The 15985-nt window shown below is 46.5% G+C and overlaps 1 pseudogene; it reads left to right on the top strand.

Moving 5' to 3' along the window:
- Positions 1–9709: 9709 nt before the first annotated feature.
- On the top strand, positions 9710–10175 carry LOC110284303 (annotated as a pseudogene).
- The last annotated feature ends 5810 nt before the right edge of the window (positions 10176–15985 follow it).

Below are 15985 nucleotides of genomic sequence, written 5' to 3'. Positions count from 1 at the left end.
AACCCAAGCATCCATAGAAAATGAACTTTCTTAAGACGATAGGGGTAGAAGTCTTTTTAAATTTAATTTTTTTAAAAAATGAGTTATTTTTTTTTATGTATATGAGTACACTGTAGCTGTATAGATGGTTGTGAGTCTTCATGTGGTTGTTAGGAATTGAATTTAGGACCTCTGCTTGCTCCAGTCAAGCCCACTGGCTCTGGTTGGCCCTGCTTGCTCAATCCCTGCTTGCTCCGACCCAAAGGTTTATTTATTATTATAAATAAGTACACTATAGCTGTCTTCTGACATACCGGATCTCATTACGGGTGGTTGTGAGCCACTATGTGGTTGCTGGGATTTGAACTCAGGACCTTCAGAAGAGCAGTCAGTACTCTTAACCACTGAGCCATCTCACCTGCGCAGAAGAAGAAGAAGTCTTATCTTCGAAGTAAGAACTGAAAGGGCAAGGAGAAGAAGAAAAACTGCTATAATTAAAACAGGTCAGAGAAACAAGGAAGTTTTGATACTGTGTTGTGGCTGGTGGTTTTATGTTCTCAATAGTAATAAAGTTAATTGTACCTAGAGCTGGTGAGTGCTCAGACATTTGTCTCTCAGACTGTTTTTCTGACAGTGACATAGTAGTACAAGCGTTTGTACAGATCAGACACAGGTTTTTACATTTATATATTTATTTATTTATTTTCATGTGTGTGTGTTTTACCTCAACATAGAAGGGATCAATGGAGCAGAGGAGGCAGGGTGAAGGCAGGCAGCTCTCTGACAGGCAGACTTCAGGGAGCTGCTGTTTCTCCCTCCATTTCCTTTTCCTTTCGGAGCACACTCTATGTCTGCTCCCCAGGGAAACTTGCCTCCCTTTTTTTTGCGTCCCAATCTGTTGGTGGTAGCATTGGGAGTGGGGGAGTGGACGAGGGATGGTGAGTACTTGGCCAAATGGGATTGAGAAAGACCCAAGCAGTATTCGTGCTGGAATTCAGAGAGCTTAGTGGGTGGAGGGGACTGAGGAGAGCGAGCTCTGCGACCATGGCAGAGAAGAAAGACTTGCTGATGACCCGTGCATCTGAATGTGGCATGTGCTATTATTTAGGAGATGTTGGGATACGCTACCATGGCCACCAGAGATGTTTGCTGTTCTCTGGTGGGTGCTATCTTTCACTTCAGCTGAGAACTCTCAGGCATATCGTGAAGTTTGGTGTGCCTTAGGTACCAGGACACAGGCATGTTATTCAGGAATAAGGACTTCCGACTGGTAAGATGTCTACTTTCTCAGTGGGATTTTTTAAATTTTTTTTTCAGATGATAGAACTTTGAGATCCCCAAGCAGTCTCTGGGCTCTTCCTAAGCCCCATATTTCCCTTGGAGGGAGCCAAGTGTGTGATCTCTAAATAGCTCTGATGAAGCTGGGATCTAGTAAGTTGCTTTTTAACATGTGCTTTATCTGTGTGCAAAGCTGCCGCCTAGGTCCCTGCAGCCCCTCAAGACCCATATGGCTCCACACAGCAGGTGCAGGACTTTGTCTGGAGTCGAGATATGGATCTTGGCACCGGAGTGCCTTGCTTTCCAGGACTGGGATGTGGTACATGTGCACACACTCACGCGTCGGTCATCACAAAGCTAGGGTCTCAATACAGTCCCAAGTCATTGTTCTTGTGGCCACCAGGGACCACCAGCTGCAGAGCTCAAGTTACAGCCTCCAGCAGACCCATGGTGGTGACTTCCATCATCTGTCATCCTCTCTGGTGTCAGTGTCATGTGATCTACTGCTGGTTGCTTTTGCTTTTGGGCAAGGTCCTCCCCAAGACCATTCACTCACTCTATCCCTGAGCTCGTGGCCAGGCTGACTGGGAGGGTGACTGGCCCTGAAGTCCCACCCATTCTAATGCTGGCTCAGCTCATATTACTTCCTACCAGGACCTAGTTGCTGCTCACAGTCAAGTTCTCCAAGACCAGGATTGCTGGCTCTCAGGTTCCAGGAGCTTCTAGAACAACCAATGGAAGATGCTGGTTCCTGTACTTGTAAGTCTTTATCGTATGGATTATTTGGTTGCCAAATAGAAGGAAATAATTTGGAAATCACCATAAAAATCTAAAATTTTGCTCCTTTCTCCAGGGATTCCCATGTTTTCTCTGAGCATATTTAAGTTTTAGCATCAGAAGGTGATTTGTATTGCATTGAAGCTGAGAAATCAAGTCTTGTTTAAGAATATGGTGCAGCCTTGGGTCTAGAAAAAGACCCAGCAACCTAGGAAACCATCAACAAGTGATTACCTGGCCTTCTATCATTTCTGTTTCCTACCATGCCAACATAGAAGCTAGGAAGAGCTCAATGTCCCTCCACCCTGGGATTCATAACTTTATCCCCAACTGTGATAAGTTTCCAGACTTGTGGCAACTTCTAGGACCCACACCAGTGAGTACTGGGTGAGCCCGTATCTAGTATTTACCAGGACGAGGGGAAGAGGCTGGCTCAGAGCAAATGAGAATGCTTCTAGCTGGGAAAGGTAGTGTTGGAGGGTTGGGACCTGTTCCTGCGATGCTCAGCCCCAGCATCCTGTACTCTATACTCCTGGGAGGCTTCTGAAGGCAAAGAAACAGCTTCGAGGTCTGCCTTGTCTGGGTTATGCGGAGTAGTGTGTGAGAGGCAGTGTCTGAGCTGGCTGGGAGGTCAGATCTTCCTCTTGTTGTTGCCAGGAGCTTTTATGATCATTCTGTGGGCTACTTCTTTTTCCTTTCTTCTTTACATAATAATTTCTTGTCTTTAACCCTTTGCAGACAGCCTGCCTTTTCTCTCTTTTTCATGATTCATTTTTATCTATTATCACACAAATCCTCTGATCATTCTCCGCTTCTCTGAATGCCTGCATCTTCAGTTCTTTACCTGTGTGCACATGTGTGCTCATGTATGCACACATATGCACATGCCTGTATTTTCTCAGAGTCCTACTCATTGCCTCTCTCTCTGAGATCATAGTAGATGTCAGAATGAACTTTAGCCACACCCACTTCAGGTCCATTTCTCAGGCATCAGAAATCCTGAGATTAAATGGAAAATAGCATTGAAAGCTAGCAGTGGCTCACCCTAATGACCAGATGGTCACATTCCCTGTGACAAGCACAGGGCATTCCTGTGTCCTGCCCTGGAAACTGGCTGAGCAGGTGTCTCCTCTCCACTCCATGACAATGTGCCAGCTAGCACCCTCTGGGGGACAAAGCAACAATGGAAACTGAGGGTGCCCATCCTGTATGGGAGGCTCATATTCTGTGTGCTCAGGGCGAAACCCTAGCATCCATGTTCCAGACTGACACTGGTCCACTGGCCCTGGGTTTCCATGGGAGTTCTTGGAACCAGGAAGAGGCCAAGGCCCTTGTATTTGTAGGGTTTCACATCAAGGAAGTAGGCCCAGTGCACAGTCTGCCCTAGGAGTGATCTGTGGACCACAGAGGGCCAATTAGTAAGAGATATTTATGGTTGGATTATCTGTTTCTGTGATCTGACCCTTCTTGACCACCCCCTTGCTGGTTACATCTGAGAAATAAAGAAGGAAGATCTGTTGGTAAATCCTGTCTGCCTCCACAACCTGAAACTATACCGTACGTGAATGAGAGCAAGGCTCCTTGACGAGGAGGGTCGCGTTGCTGAGGGAGCCTCTTTTCTCAGGAAATGAGGTTGGTTCACTTCTCACTTCTTCCTAGCATGTTTCTCCGTCCTTCCCTAAATAAATTATCTTAAGGCTTTTAAAGGCTTTGTGTAAAAGTCTCCTCACTGTAATACAAACTAAACACACTTAATTTTGGACAGTCAGAGGGTGAGTAATCACACAGCGCATTGCTCCAGGGCAAGGGACATTTAGACTTAAGCTAGGGAAAGTCCTGGACAAGCCAGAGCATATGGGGACCCCAAATTAGGGCATAGATTGACAGGAAATAGTGGGAAGGATCTCCTGTAAAATAGGGGACTCCAGGAAATCAGAGGTCAGCGGACCACTTCTGGTCACATGGAGAAGTGCTCTTGTAAGCTGAGAGAAAATCATAGGTTTCTTCAGACAAGCATAAACAATAGTTAGAGGGAAACCAGGAGGACACAGGGAATCTAATGGCAGTGGGCATATTATGGGGTAGGCAGGGGAAGATGGCTGAAGAGCATCTCATTCCATTCTTGGACTCTGCTTACTGAGCCTCATGTCCTGGTCAAAGATAATCTAAGACTGTGTATGTTTTTGTCTGCACCGACCATGGGCTCCAGGAGTCATTTTGGGATGAGCTCTTCCTCTAAGCTCTTGGCTTGGCATGTCAACAGAGAGTATGGGGTTGCCGGCAACTGCAAACAGCAGGTTCTTGCCAGGTCATGATAATATTGCAGAAGTTGTGTGGGTGCCAGGAACCGGGGCCATGGTAGGAAGATTCCACCCGGCAAGTGTGAGCTTGCTCAAGGTTTAGAAAGAGGACTTATGAAATATAGCAGGCTCTGATTTCCAAGTTCACCCTCTGATGTGGGCCAGCCTCTCTTCTGCAGCACCTAGGGGCAGAGTGGACCCTACAGCCAAAGATGGGTAATAGGATGAAGGGGAAGAGTCAGCAATGAGGCAGACACTCTAACAGAGCTGGACCATGTCTCTTCCACCCTGAATGTCACTGATTGACAGTTTACACCAATCCACTGGTAATGGGTTTTTGTTGTGGCTTTGGACAGGCTGACAATTGCTAGTAAACAATTGTTAACTAAGAGAAGTATCATCTAAATGGGATGCTATTTATTAAGAAAAAATGTGACAAATGCCAAAAGAACAGCAATCAAAATCTATGTGCATGTGGAGAGTAACCTGAGAAGGTGACTCCAGGGTGGTGGGTAGAGATAGACAACAAGGGCTGGGCTTGTGGTGGTAGCACCCTGGATTCCTAGGCAGGGCCAGCCTGGGCCCTCTGGTAGCCAACCTTTTGCATCTGGCAGGAAGAGATGCTCACCAAAAGATTAGCATTGTAAGCCAGGGCCTGCTCCGCACCAAGCAAACACTGGGAGTGCCGGGTGTGACCCGTGTCTCAGGATTGCTCCAGGTAACTCTTCTGTCTTTTGCTGCTGTTCTCTCTGAGCTGTTGATTTTGGAAGCTGCACTTTTGCGCGACTGGATTGCTTCACATAATCTCAAGCCCTTCCCAGAAGATAACATTCTTGTGGGATGACAGCAATCCTCAAGTCCTATTGGTAGCTCCAGTGTCAGCTCTGCCTATGCACACCTGGGGACACCAGAGTGCTACTGACACCAGAGACAGGCTTGGAGAGACAGCCATGTGCCACCCAACACCTGTGAGCCAACTTGTCTTAGAAGCCTGGTATGCAGTGAATTCATTTCACCTTATTTGATGTTTAGAATGGGTGTCACCTGGCTTTCTGGGTCTAAAAATTAATGGTCTATAGCTCAGGGACTTCCCTCCCTGAGTCAGAGCCTGTTGATCTGCTTCCTGAGAGCAGTTGGCATTTATTCTAAACCCTCAGGCCCTTGGGCTCAGGCTGCTACAGGCCAGGTGAGAAAGTGAATTCCTGAGTCAAGCAGTCCTGCCTCCAGCATGGTAGGAATTTGAAGCTTCAGGCCAGACCAGGAATGCAGGGCAGAGGGAGGGAGCAAACTCTAGAGGGAAGCGGGCATGGGCTTGTCTCTCACCTGTCACACCACGGGCCAGGGGTCTGGGTTGTCAGCATCAGAGGCTGAGAGTGACCAGGCAGGCAGGTGGCAGCCTGTCTGAATGTGTGGCTGTGGTAGTTCCCTCCTGTTTCTGGGATTGCTCCTTCAGAGCACAGGCCCGGAAGTTTACTAGAACCCACTATGGGCAGAGACTCTTTCAGGAGGGCCATTCTGAGAGAAGTCCAGTCCATGGGGCCAGCCAGATGAAGAACTGTCCTTCCTGAAGGCTGTTGTGATCTCTGCTGACTGTCACAAAAGCTAAATGACCACAGATATTCCCACAGACCTATAAGCTATTGCTGCTGGCTAGACTAGAAAGTCCTGCCAGTTGTCACATTGGTAGCTTCAAAGACCTTACTTACCATGACAGCATGGGCCCTTTCTCTGCAAAACACAGAAATGTCTCTAGGCGGCTGCACTGGGAAAGTGTTGTAGAGTAAAAGTCTTCTCACTGAAACTAAATCTCTTCTTTTCTTATTAAAATAATGTCAAAACATCTCATGTGTCTCTGGAAGTACGGTGGACTCTGAGACTATAGGCATTATGGGGAGGCATAACTGTTCTCCAAGATATGGGGGTTTGGGAGAGTACCATAGAGCCCCACTTCTGCTCCATACATTGTTTCTGACCATGGGGAGACCATAGCTTCCTGAGCATCTCTGACCCTTATATAAAGCCCTTGGGTTTCCTTATGCACTTTCCTCTTTCCAAGGAACTGAGTTTGTAAAAGCTGCATCACATGGACATGAAATGCTGCAGATACCTTTGGCTAGAGAGTGGAGGGCCCAGGTGTGAAAGGTCTAGGTATGGAGGATATAGGTGTGGTTGGCCTAGGCGTGAAGACTGAACTGTAGAGAACCTAGGAGTGGAAGGTCTGGGAGTGTGGAACACTCACGTGTGTGCAGGGCCTAGGTGTGGAGGGCAGATGCTTGCCAGAAGAGCCACCGCATTGTGCAGAGCGGCCATTACTGAGCAGGCCCACTGGAGACATCACTGAGGTAAGGTGACCCTTGGCTTCTCCTTCTTCCGTGATGTATGTCTCCCTTTCTTCTCCTGTCACGGTTGTTGCCTTGTCTTTTAAATTCGTTCCCCCTTCTTTTTCATTCTTTTATCTAGAAATTTGTTTTTATTTTTAAATTTGTATATATTTTTATGTTAAAGGCAAAAGAGTAAAATTTTAGTTTTTAACTTATGTACAAAGTGATTTCATTCCAAGTATCTCAAAGCTTTGCATTTTATTAAAAAGTAATGTTTTTTAAAAGGTTCCCAGAATACACTCCAAAGTTAATGACATAAGACCATCTTTGTCTAACCATATTACCGACATTTATTAAGGGTATGTGAAAATGCCACTCATGTTTTAAAGTGGCTTTTCTCTGCTAGGAAAAACTTCCTCGCATGGCCCCTCATACTGCCGAGACGGTGCTTTTCTTATTTTAATTATTTACCTTTACTTTTTGAGATTATAATATAATGATATGATTTTCCCCTTCTCTAACTTTCCTCTAAACTCTCTCTCTCTCTCTCTATATATATATATATACACACACACACACATATATATAATGACTATATATGTCATATAACACATACATATATTCCTACATACACAAGTATAACCTACTCAGTATGTATAATGTTTCTTGTGTATATTTTTTCAGGGCAGATCATTTAGTTTTGGATAACCAATTGCGTGTCTTCCCTGGGAAAGGCTATTTCTCCTGCTCTCTGAATACCTCAGTTTCCCGTAGCTCTTTGTATAGGGTACAGGTTCCTGGGCTTCTCCCCTGCAAACCATCTCCCACCCCATCCATGTGAGCATGTCTATTGTGACTTTATGGGTGTAGCTTCTGACATTCCTGGGAGACAAAACAGAGATTTGTTTTTAAAACAAGATTGTTCTTTGCCATAATAGTGATGTAATATAATTAACAATAATACTAAGTCTTAAATGAAGGTTGGAGCAATTATTTGGGATGGACCCCCAGGTGGATCTATCTTTGGTTTAGAAAAAAAAACCAGTAACAACAACAACAAGAACAACAAAACCCTTTTGTTTTTACTGTTAGCTTTGTGGACTGTTGGTTCTACCCACTAAAAACCCTCTCCTGGTGCTGGTTAACCTGGTGACAGCCAGAGCCCAAGCTAACTGAAACTTGAAAAGGGGAAGCTCTGAGGGTCCCAGCTGAGTAGAGAAGATGGAAGGGCAGTGGGGAGACATGCCAGGCCCGTGGAGGGTTGTGCGCATCGAAGGTGAGGACGCTCTGGGAAGCCCGCCTGCATCCTTAGCTTAGGGAGCAGGTGGTCAGGGCTGTGCCCCATGGAGGGCTCTGCCTGTTTGTAGACAAACAGCCCTGGCACCTGTGCAGCCCAAGCAAGGCTTCATTAAACACAGTTTCTGCCTCAGATCATTAATTTGTTTTAATTAGGTGGCCATGGGTCCAAGGGGTTGAGAGGCTCTCCGTGTATGGTATGCAGCAGCCTGTGGTCCCCAGCTGGGCCTGGCTGGAAAGTGAGGAGCTGTTGCAGACAGGAAAGGGAGCGGGTGGCCTCCAGGAGGTGGGGTGATCCTTGCCCTTCTGGGTTGGAGCCTTCTCTGCTGACAACAGCATGGACTGCCTTGGGGTGGGACCTGGCAGGGGTCCCAGGCTGTCAGCTGTGTATTCTCAGCCACCAGCCCCTCATTAACCCTAAGCAACATTTTCTGTCTTGATCATTGCTTAATGAGCTTGGGTGCCTGTGGGCCCATCATCGACTGAGCCCAGACAGGGTGTTCTGTTTGGCCATCAGAAAGGAGGCTGTTGCTGGAGGTCAGTGGGTCCTAGACTCATAAACATTGTGGGGACATGATGGAAAGATGATGGTTTCATCTTCTCTTCCACAGAGATGCAGGGTGAGACAATCTGGTTTAGAGCCAACTTATGATTTAGGGAATTATTGACTTTAAATTGAGGAGGGGGGACGGTCATACAAATTCCACTTACCAGAGTTTTGAATAAACTATATTTCCCTCCACTTCTATTGCAGTAATGTACACATAACCCATTTTGCCATTTTAACCATCATCTCTCAAGCGAGCAACAAGAGCTACACTTGGCTCTGTTTGTTCCCGACGTTACAGATGGTTTGGAAGGGCAGGTAAATGACATCTGAGCTCTGCTGAACATGGTGGGCAGTTCATAGTTGTACTTTCTGAATTCCCTTCCATGGCTTCTGTTACTGGACAAGCTTGTTCCTCATTTCTGACACCCACTAACTGGAATACTTTTCCTTCTTTATTCTGTTGTGCGCTCTACCTGCTCCCATCTTCATAAGCACTCCCTGGATCTGAGCTCTGGATAGGTAGTACTTTTGTGGTCCCTGGTGTGCAAAGCTTACCTCACAGGCTTTTCCTGCGTGCGACACTCCAAACTGTCCAGCTGCCCCTCTGCCCCAGTTCACTTTGTACCTTCAGTCTTTGGTTTTCATTTGTGGATCTTCAGCATATGTTGGGCTAACATTTCACAGTGACCTTCCATGGCCAAGTCCACATCGGGAGTGTGAAAGCACACTGTGGCTGTCCCAGCTGTTGTGAGTCTAGCTTTTCTCATAAGAGAATGGTGAGTTTTCAGCATTTACCTGTGGCCACTTCTGGTCTTCTCTCTCCAGGACTGTACCTCTGGAATCAGTCTCTGGGTCCCCAGTGCTGTGTCATCCTAGGCTTGATGATCGCATCTCCTTATCCCATATCTCTGGTATTTCATCTACAAACTTTGGCACAAACTGTGTGGAGGATCCCTAGTCTGTATCTCTGCAGGGTTGTATGACACTCTTACCTTGGCTCAGATGGCCTAGAACCAGGACACTCTACATATGTAGAGGCCTGGGAAGGAGAAGACATCTGAGCATATACCCTCTATTTTCACACATGTGTTCTCCCCTCCCACTCCCCAACACCTATAAGGTAAGAGAAAGCCTAAAGTAGGGCTGGCCTGATGCCATGGTACTAGTCTGGGAAGGTTTCTGATAAGATGTGAAGGTGGAGATCCAAGATGGCGGCCAGCAGGAGGCTGATGAAGGAGCTTGAAGAGATCTGCAAATGTGGAATGAAAAACTTCCGTAACATCCAGGTTGATGAAGCTGATTTATTGACCTGGCAAGGGCTTATTGTTCCTGACAACCCTCCATATGCTAAGGGAGCCTTCAGCATTGAAATCAACTTTCCAGCAGAGTATCCATTCAAACCACCCAAGATCACACTTAAAACAAAGATCTACCACCCTAACATCGATGAGAAGGGGCGGGTCTGTCTGCCAGTCATTAGTGCTGAAAACTGGAAGCCAGCCACCAAGACTGACCAAGTAATCCAGTCCCTCACAGCACTGGTGAGTGACCCCCCAGCCTGAGCATGCACTCCGGGCTGACCTAGCTGAAGAATACTCTAAGGACTGTAAAAAATTCTGTAAGAATGCTGACGAGTTTACAAAGAAATATGGAGAAAAGCGACCTGTGGACTAAAATCTGCCACGAGTGATTCCAGCAAGTTTGAGCAGAGACCCCAAGCAGTGCATTCAGATACCTCGCAAAGCAGGACTCTGTGGAAATTGACACGTGCCACCAACTGGCGTCCGCTTGTGACAGTTTTCTTAATCAGAGGTGGTCAAGGTAACCTGTAAAGAAGGGTTAAAAAATTCAGATGGTCTAAAAAAAGAAGAAGAAGAAAAAAAGATGTGAAGGTGAATGGGGTGAAATATTTTTGGGTCTTTATAGCCCCTACTACAAGGGGCCAAGAAGGCAAGCTGGAGATAGGCTAGCCACAGCTGAAGGTTGTGTGTCTGTGTTAGAGGCTCCTGCCCTTTCCTATGGCACTTGCTACCCTTAAACCTGTCATCATTCAGTTTTGAGGCACTCCCTCATTCAGTATGGAGCACAGGCAAGGGGACAGGACTGGTCTTTGGTCAGCTGGCTCCAGTAGGGTTCAGCCAGTAGGGTATGGTCTTATGAGACCTGATGCTGAGACAGAAGACTGGCCATGACACGGGTGGCCAATATAAATTGCAAATTCTAATTTGGCAGAGGCCAGTTTTGGTTAGTGACTCACCATGTGTCACTATTTGTGTAGTTAAGGATCTACTAATGTAGAATGAGCACGTGGAGATGGAGAGGAAGCAGTTACTTTAGACACAGTATATGTAAAGGACAAGAAAGAGATTGGATGGGTGTATTATCTTGGCTTGTAAAGTGAATTATACATTAAAAGTTAGCCTCAAAAGAGGGGAATGATGGTACCTTCCTATAATTCTAGGGGTTAGGGGGATAAGATATGAGTTTGAAGCTAGCCTGAGCTATATGAGCTATAAAAAGAGATCTTGTCTTAAGTGGCTGCTGAGGGGGAAGATGGATTGTTTCCTGCACACAGAGGCTGTCTTTGAAGCAGTCCTCAGTACCTTGCTCTAAGTTGGAAATCATTCCAGTGCCAGTAAAAGACAGTTGGATGGCATGTACTTGATCTGAGGCACTTGAGGTGAATAGACGAGTCCCCACTCCTGGGCACCGTTGCTTTAGCATGGGGCTGACACTCCATGTCTGCTATTTGAGAGCTCTCCTGGGCAGATACCCTCCATTTTCACACATCCATGACTTCTCATTGCCCCTCCCCAACACCTACATTGTACCCATTCGGGTGGTGAATTAGAACAAACAAATTCCACTTTCTATAAGATATTTGTGAATGGACCAACTTCTCTGGGGACCCTTTCTTTCTTGTGTGGCACCCTTATTGGCCAGCTACAAGCCTTCTCTGTGCCATTTATGCTATGGGGCATTTGAGTGGCACCTCTCCAGCTTGGTTCCAAGTGGAATTCTCTGTGCATCTCCGTCTCTTTCTGGGTAGTCTCTCTTGCTTGTCTGTGTTAACCTCAGATACTAGGGGACAGGATGAGCAGCTTAACCTTTTGCCCATGTAGCTAGTGCTCTACCAACTTTCCAAATTTCTGTCAACCCAAGGACAGACATTGAGTTCTTCTCCTACTCTGGAGTTCTCTGTACTGAGCACACAGGCAGAACTTTGCTGATGCCTGTCTTGCATTGTGAATGTAAAATAAACCGCTGTGGTAAGACTCCGTCAGGAAGGATGTCTCTGACCTGGCTGGAGGCAGGTGGACATTCCTGATAGTCCAATTTTACAGGTAGAGGCAACGCCTGCTGAGGGCTTGAAATGGGGGTCTTCTGACCCTTTCCAGGGACAGGCACAATTCATGGAGATAGAAAAGAGAGACTGCACTTTCAATGTCTGACTTGTCCTTAGGTCAGACCAGGGCTGGATGACGACACTGTTCAGCTGCTGCAATCACTAAGTTACGTAGGGTTCTGTACTAGTGGAGTTCGCTAAAGGATCAAGAATCTGTTAAAAATAAGAACCTGTTGAAAGGAAATTTATTATAATGGTTTACAGACTGTAGTCTGGTTAGTCTACCAATAGAAGGAAAGGAAAGGCCAAGAATTCGAGAGTTGTTTAGGCCAAAAGGCCAGATGTCTCAGTGGTCCTAATCTAGATCTGTAGTTCTGGAGGATTCCTAGGGCTGCTGATCTCCAGTCTTTAGTAGCATCCCCAAAGAAGTGGGTTCTAATACCAGTGAAAGAATGCCCTAGTTGCAGGATAGATGAACTTGTCTTTGAGAGTGAGACCAAGCAGACAAAAAAAGCACATGTTTTCTTTTACATGGACTGTCATCAGAAGTTATGGCCCAGAATTAGAATGGATCTTTTCCCCTACAGGATCTGATAGAGAGAAAATTCCTCGCAGGTTGTCTGTCCAACGGCTTGCATTTTAGTTGTTTCCAGATGTAGCCAAATTGACAACCAAAGTTAGCCAGCTAGGCTCGTGTCTCTCTAAGGTTGGTGTTGAATGCATTCCCACGGAGCGGGGTATTGTACTTAAGGAGTTGTAGAGTCATGATCATAGTTCTGAAATCTCAGTAGGCCTATCAAGTCTACAACTACATGGTAGACCAGATCTCACGCACCTGACCTGTTGCCAGCCCGACTATGGTAGGCTTTCTGTGTTTTCTAAGTGTGAGAGTAGCAGAGGAATCTATCCCCAGGTTTCCTGTGGGCCTTAATTCTCTAGCAGGGACTACTGTATTCTCAGAAATCTTCCCACATCTGCTTGCCATTCAGGATCTTAGGATGGAAACTTCTGGAGAGCATGCACAAATCCCATGCCTTCAGCACCATGGTAGAGCCATCTTCTACTAAGCTTGGCTGCTGGTTTTGGATCAGAAAAGCTCACATAGAAGGCTGTCTGTTGTCCATCAGCTTCCCAACCTTCAGGCAGGCACTCCAGGATGGCACCATCCTTGGCTGGGGTTTCATTTGGGGAATGTTCTTGTCATTTAATTGCAAACTAGCAGATGGATGGCCCCCAGTGTTTGGAAAATGGGCCATGGCCCAGGGTGGACCAGTATATCCAGAAAGTGTGGCACTTGCTTAGAGAGCTGATATATCTGTGTCACATCTGATATATGTGTTTTCCCTGCTGACTAGCAGGGACACTGTGCCCTCAGAGCCTGCCAGAGAACATGTGGCTTACCCAGTGGCCATGTGCATGTGGAAGGCCCCCTTTCTACAGCCTACACTTCTCAATGGTGGAAGAAACCTTTGGGACATTCTTCATATGGAGAATGTCTTCTTATTACCAATCTGGGGCCATGCCAATGGGTTCCTCCAGGTACTTAACAAGTACTTACCATGTACTTGAGGCACAGTACAGAATCCATCAAGCTTCACAGAAACTCTATGAACAACAGGAAGAGTTATTCTCAGAGAGCAATATAAGGTATAAGGGAATAGACATATGTCTCAAGTCCACAAAGTTCACCTCTTTCTCTACATCTTGGACCTAAAGTTAGTGGACTAGACCTCTTCAACCCCTGTCTTTTCTTTAATGCTTCCAAGGACCTCTGAGGGACAGGAGATTTCAGTTAAAATCACAGTCAACAGCTTCAAGCCCTGCACTCTCCAGTAGAATTAGGACAATGACAAACTATCTTCTTGGTCCTAGAGACTGACAACTGGTTTGCTCTCTGTAGTGGTCAGCATTGCTTTGCAGTTTCCAGAAAGTACATTGGAGTTGTAGAACCTGGTCAGAGGATCTCCTGAAAAACCCTGCTGCCCTCAGCCCTGAGCATAGGTCATAGTAAGGAGTCCAGCATTACAGAGAAACACCAAGATGAGGACAGAGACCCAGGGCTGTTCTGGGGGTGGTGAGAAGCAGTTTTCTTCACTAAGTCCTGTGAAGGTAGGAAGGCAGGCTCTATTGTCATTTGGGTTCTGGACTGACTTATCAGTCAATCATAGTTAGAAAAAAGCCCAAGACCCATATCAACACAGCCTTCTAGGTCTTTCTGGAACTGGCCAGGCTGCAGGGACAATAGCTGAGGGTCACAGCTATGAGCCCCAGACCAGGGAGCTGTTGCTACCTTCCTAATAGAGATGATAGTCAGGTGACTGCTGAAGTCAATCAGCATATAGTATCTGTAACGTGTTTGTTTAGGTATTACTGTCCTCCTTGGGGGCATTTATGAGGTCTTCATGGTGTTAGTTACTCCTTTCTCCTCCCCCGGGCATGAAAGAGCTGGTATCATACAAGGAAGAAAGCTTGGTGCTGATCCTCATGTTTAGTCACCAGTACAGAGGGTCTGTGGCAGTGGCCTAGCCTGACATTGGAGTCTGGATAAAGAGAGTAGTCATATCACTCTTTCCCCAACAGAATCCTGTCTCCAGGGAGAGCCTTGGTTTCAGTATTTCCATGCTCTTGCTGTGAACAAAAAAAACCACAGGAAACCCAAAGGGAGGGTGATGTGTCCTGTGGAAGACTTCTGGGGGGTGGATCTATTTGGCATGTTTTTGTGGTAGCTCAAAATCCTTTTGGAAAAAGTAGTCTGTTTGGTCCCAATAACAGTAACCTTGAGGTCCTGTTACAGGACTGGCAATTGAATCCCACCCTGGGGATATGAGCAGTCAGACTTCCACCTGCAAGCGGGTGCTTCAAGATAGCTAACCTGATCCCTTCTCCTCCCGGAACACAGAGGGAAGAGACAGGGAATTGGGAAATAACATCCTTGTCTTTGCAGAGCCTGGAGTCTGAAGACTGTCTGAAATCTACTGATTCGGGACTCAGTCTTGATGGCTCCTCTGCCAAGCAAAGGTTTCAAATAAATGCTATACCTGTGACCTACCTCAAGCTGTCTTCCAATTAAAATATCCTGCTAGGCTAGCTCCTCATATGATCAGGGCAGCTTTCCCCATTTGTAAGTCTAGGCTACATACAGAATAGACAAGTAGATTGGCTTGCTCTTGACTTGTTCTTGGCTAGCTAAGATATCATTAGCCTAGCTGAGCTGGTAGCTTGGGGCTGACTCTGAGTAGGTGTGGTGGTCTGAATAGGTTTTGCCCTCATAGACTCATGTGTTTAAATGCTTGGCCCACAAGGAATGACACTATTTGGGAGGAGGTGTGGCCTTGTGGGAGGAGGTGTGGCCTTGTTGGAGGAGGTGTGTCACTGTGGAGGCGGGGCTTTGAGGTTTTAAATGTTCAAGCTCCACCCAGTGTGGAGGATTTAGTCTCCTCCTGGCTGCCTCTGGATCAAGATATAGAACTTTCTGCTCCTCCAGCACCATGTCTGCCTGGGTGCTGCCATGCTTCCCAAGGTGATGATAATGGACTGAACCTCTGAAACTGTAAGATAGCGCCAAATAAATGCTGTCCTTTATAAGAGCTGCCTTGGTTGTACTGTCTCTTCACAGCAATAAAACCCTAACTAAAAGTGTGTCACAGGGTTTCTTACTACTGGTTCGCTGTAATGCTGAGGATGCTAGCAGTGGATGCTAGTGTGCTTCAGTGCTAGCTTCCAGGGCTGTACTGGAGGAAATGCAAGCCCCTGGCCTTGCTCCTTATCCTGGAGCTCCCAGAGACCAGCCTGACCCCTTCCATACCTTTGTAAACCTGCAGACGTTCTTCTAATGGTGAGCCTTTTGATGGAGTTGACTCTGCCACAGTGAAAGCAGCTCTAAGGAGAAGCCTCGGGATCAACGGCAGGCATGTTGTCCTTACTAAGTGTAAGTAGACAGGCAGGACAGGTGGCTCTGTTATCACTAGGCTCTGGGCTGGCTTATCAACTAATCTCATTTGGAGACCCTGCAAGTGCCATTCACCAGTGGGGCAGGGCTGTATGACACATATCAATGCAACTCCTCACGGTCTTCCTAGAATCAGCCTGGGCCATGGCTGAGGGACAGATAGGAGCTGTAGATCAGGGAAAGGTTTAT

Source organism: Mus caroli, chromosome 17 (genome assembly GCF_900094665.2).
Source record: "Mus caroli chromosome 17, CAROLI_EIJ_v1.1, whole genome shotgun sequence".
Lineage (NCBI taxonomy): Eukaryota > Metazoa > Chordata > Mammalia > Rodentia > Muridae > Mus > Mus caroli.
This window is presented reverse-complemented; position numbering and strand designations above follow the sequence as displayed.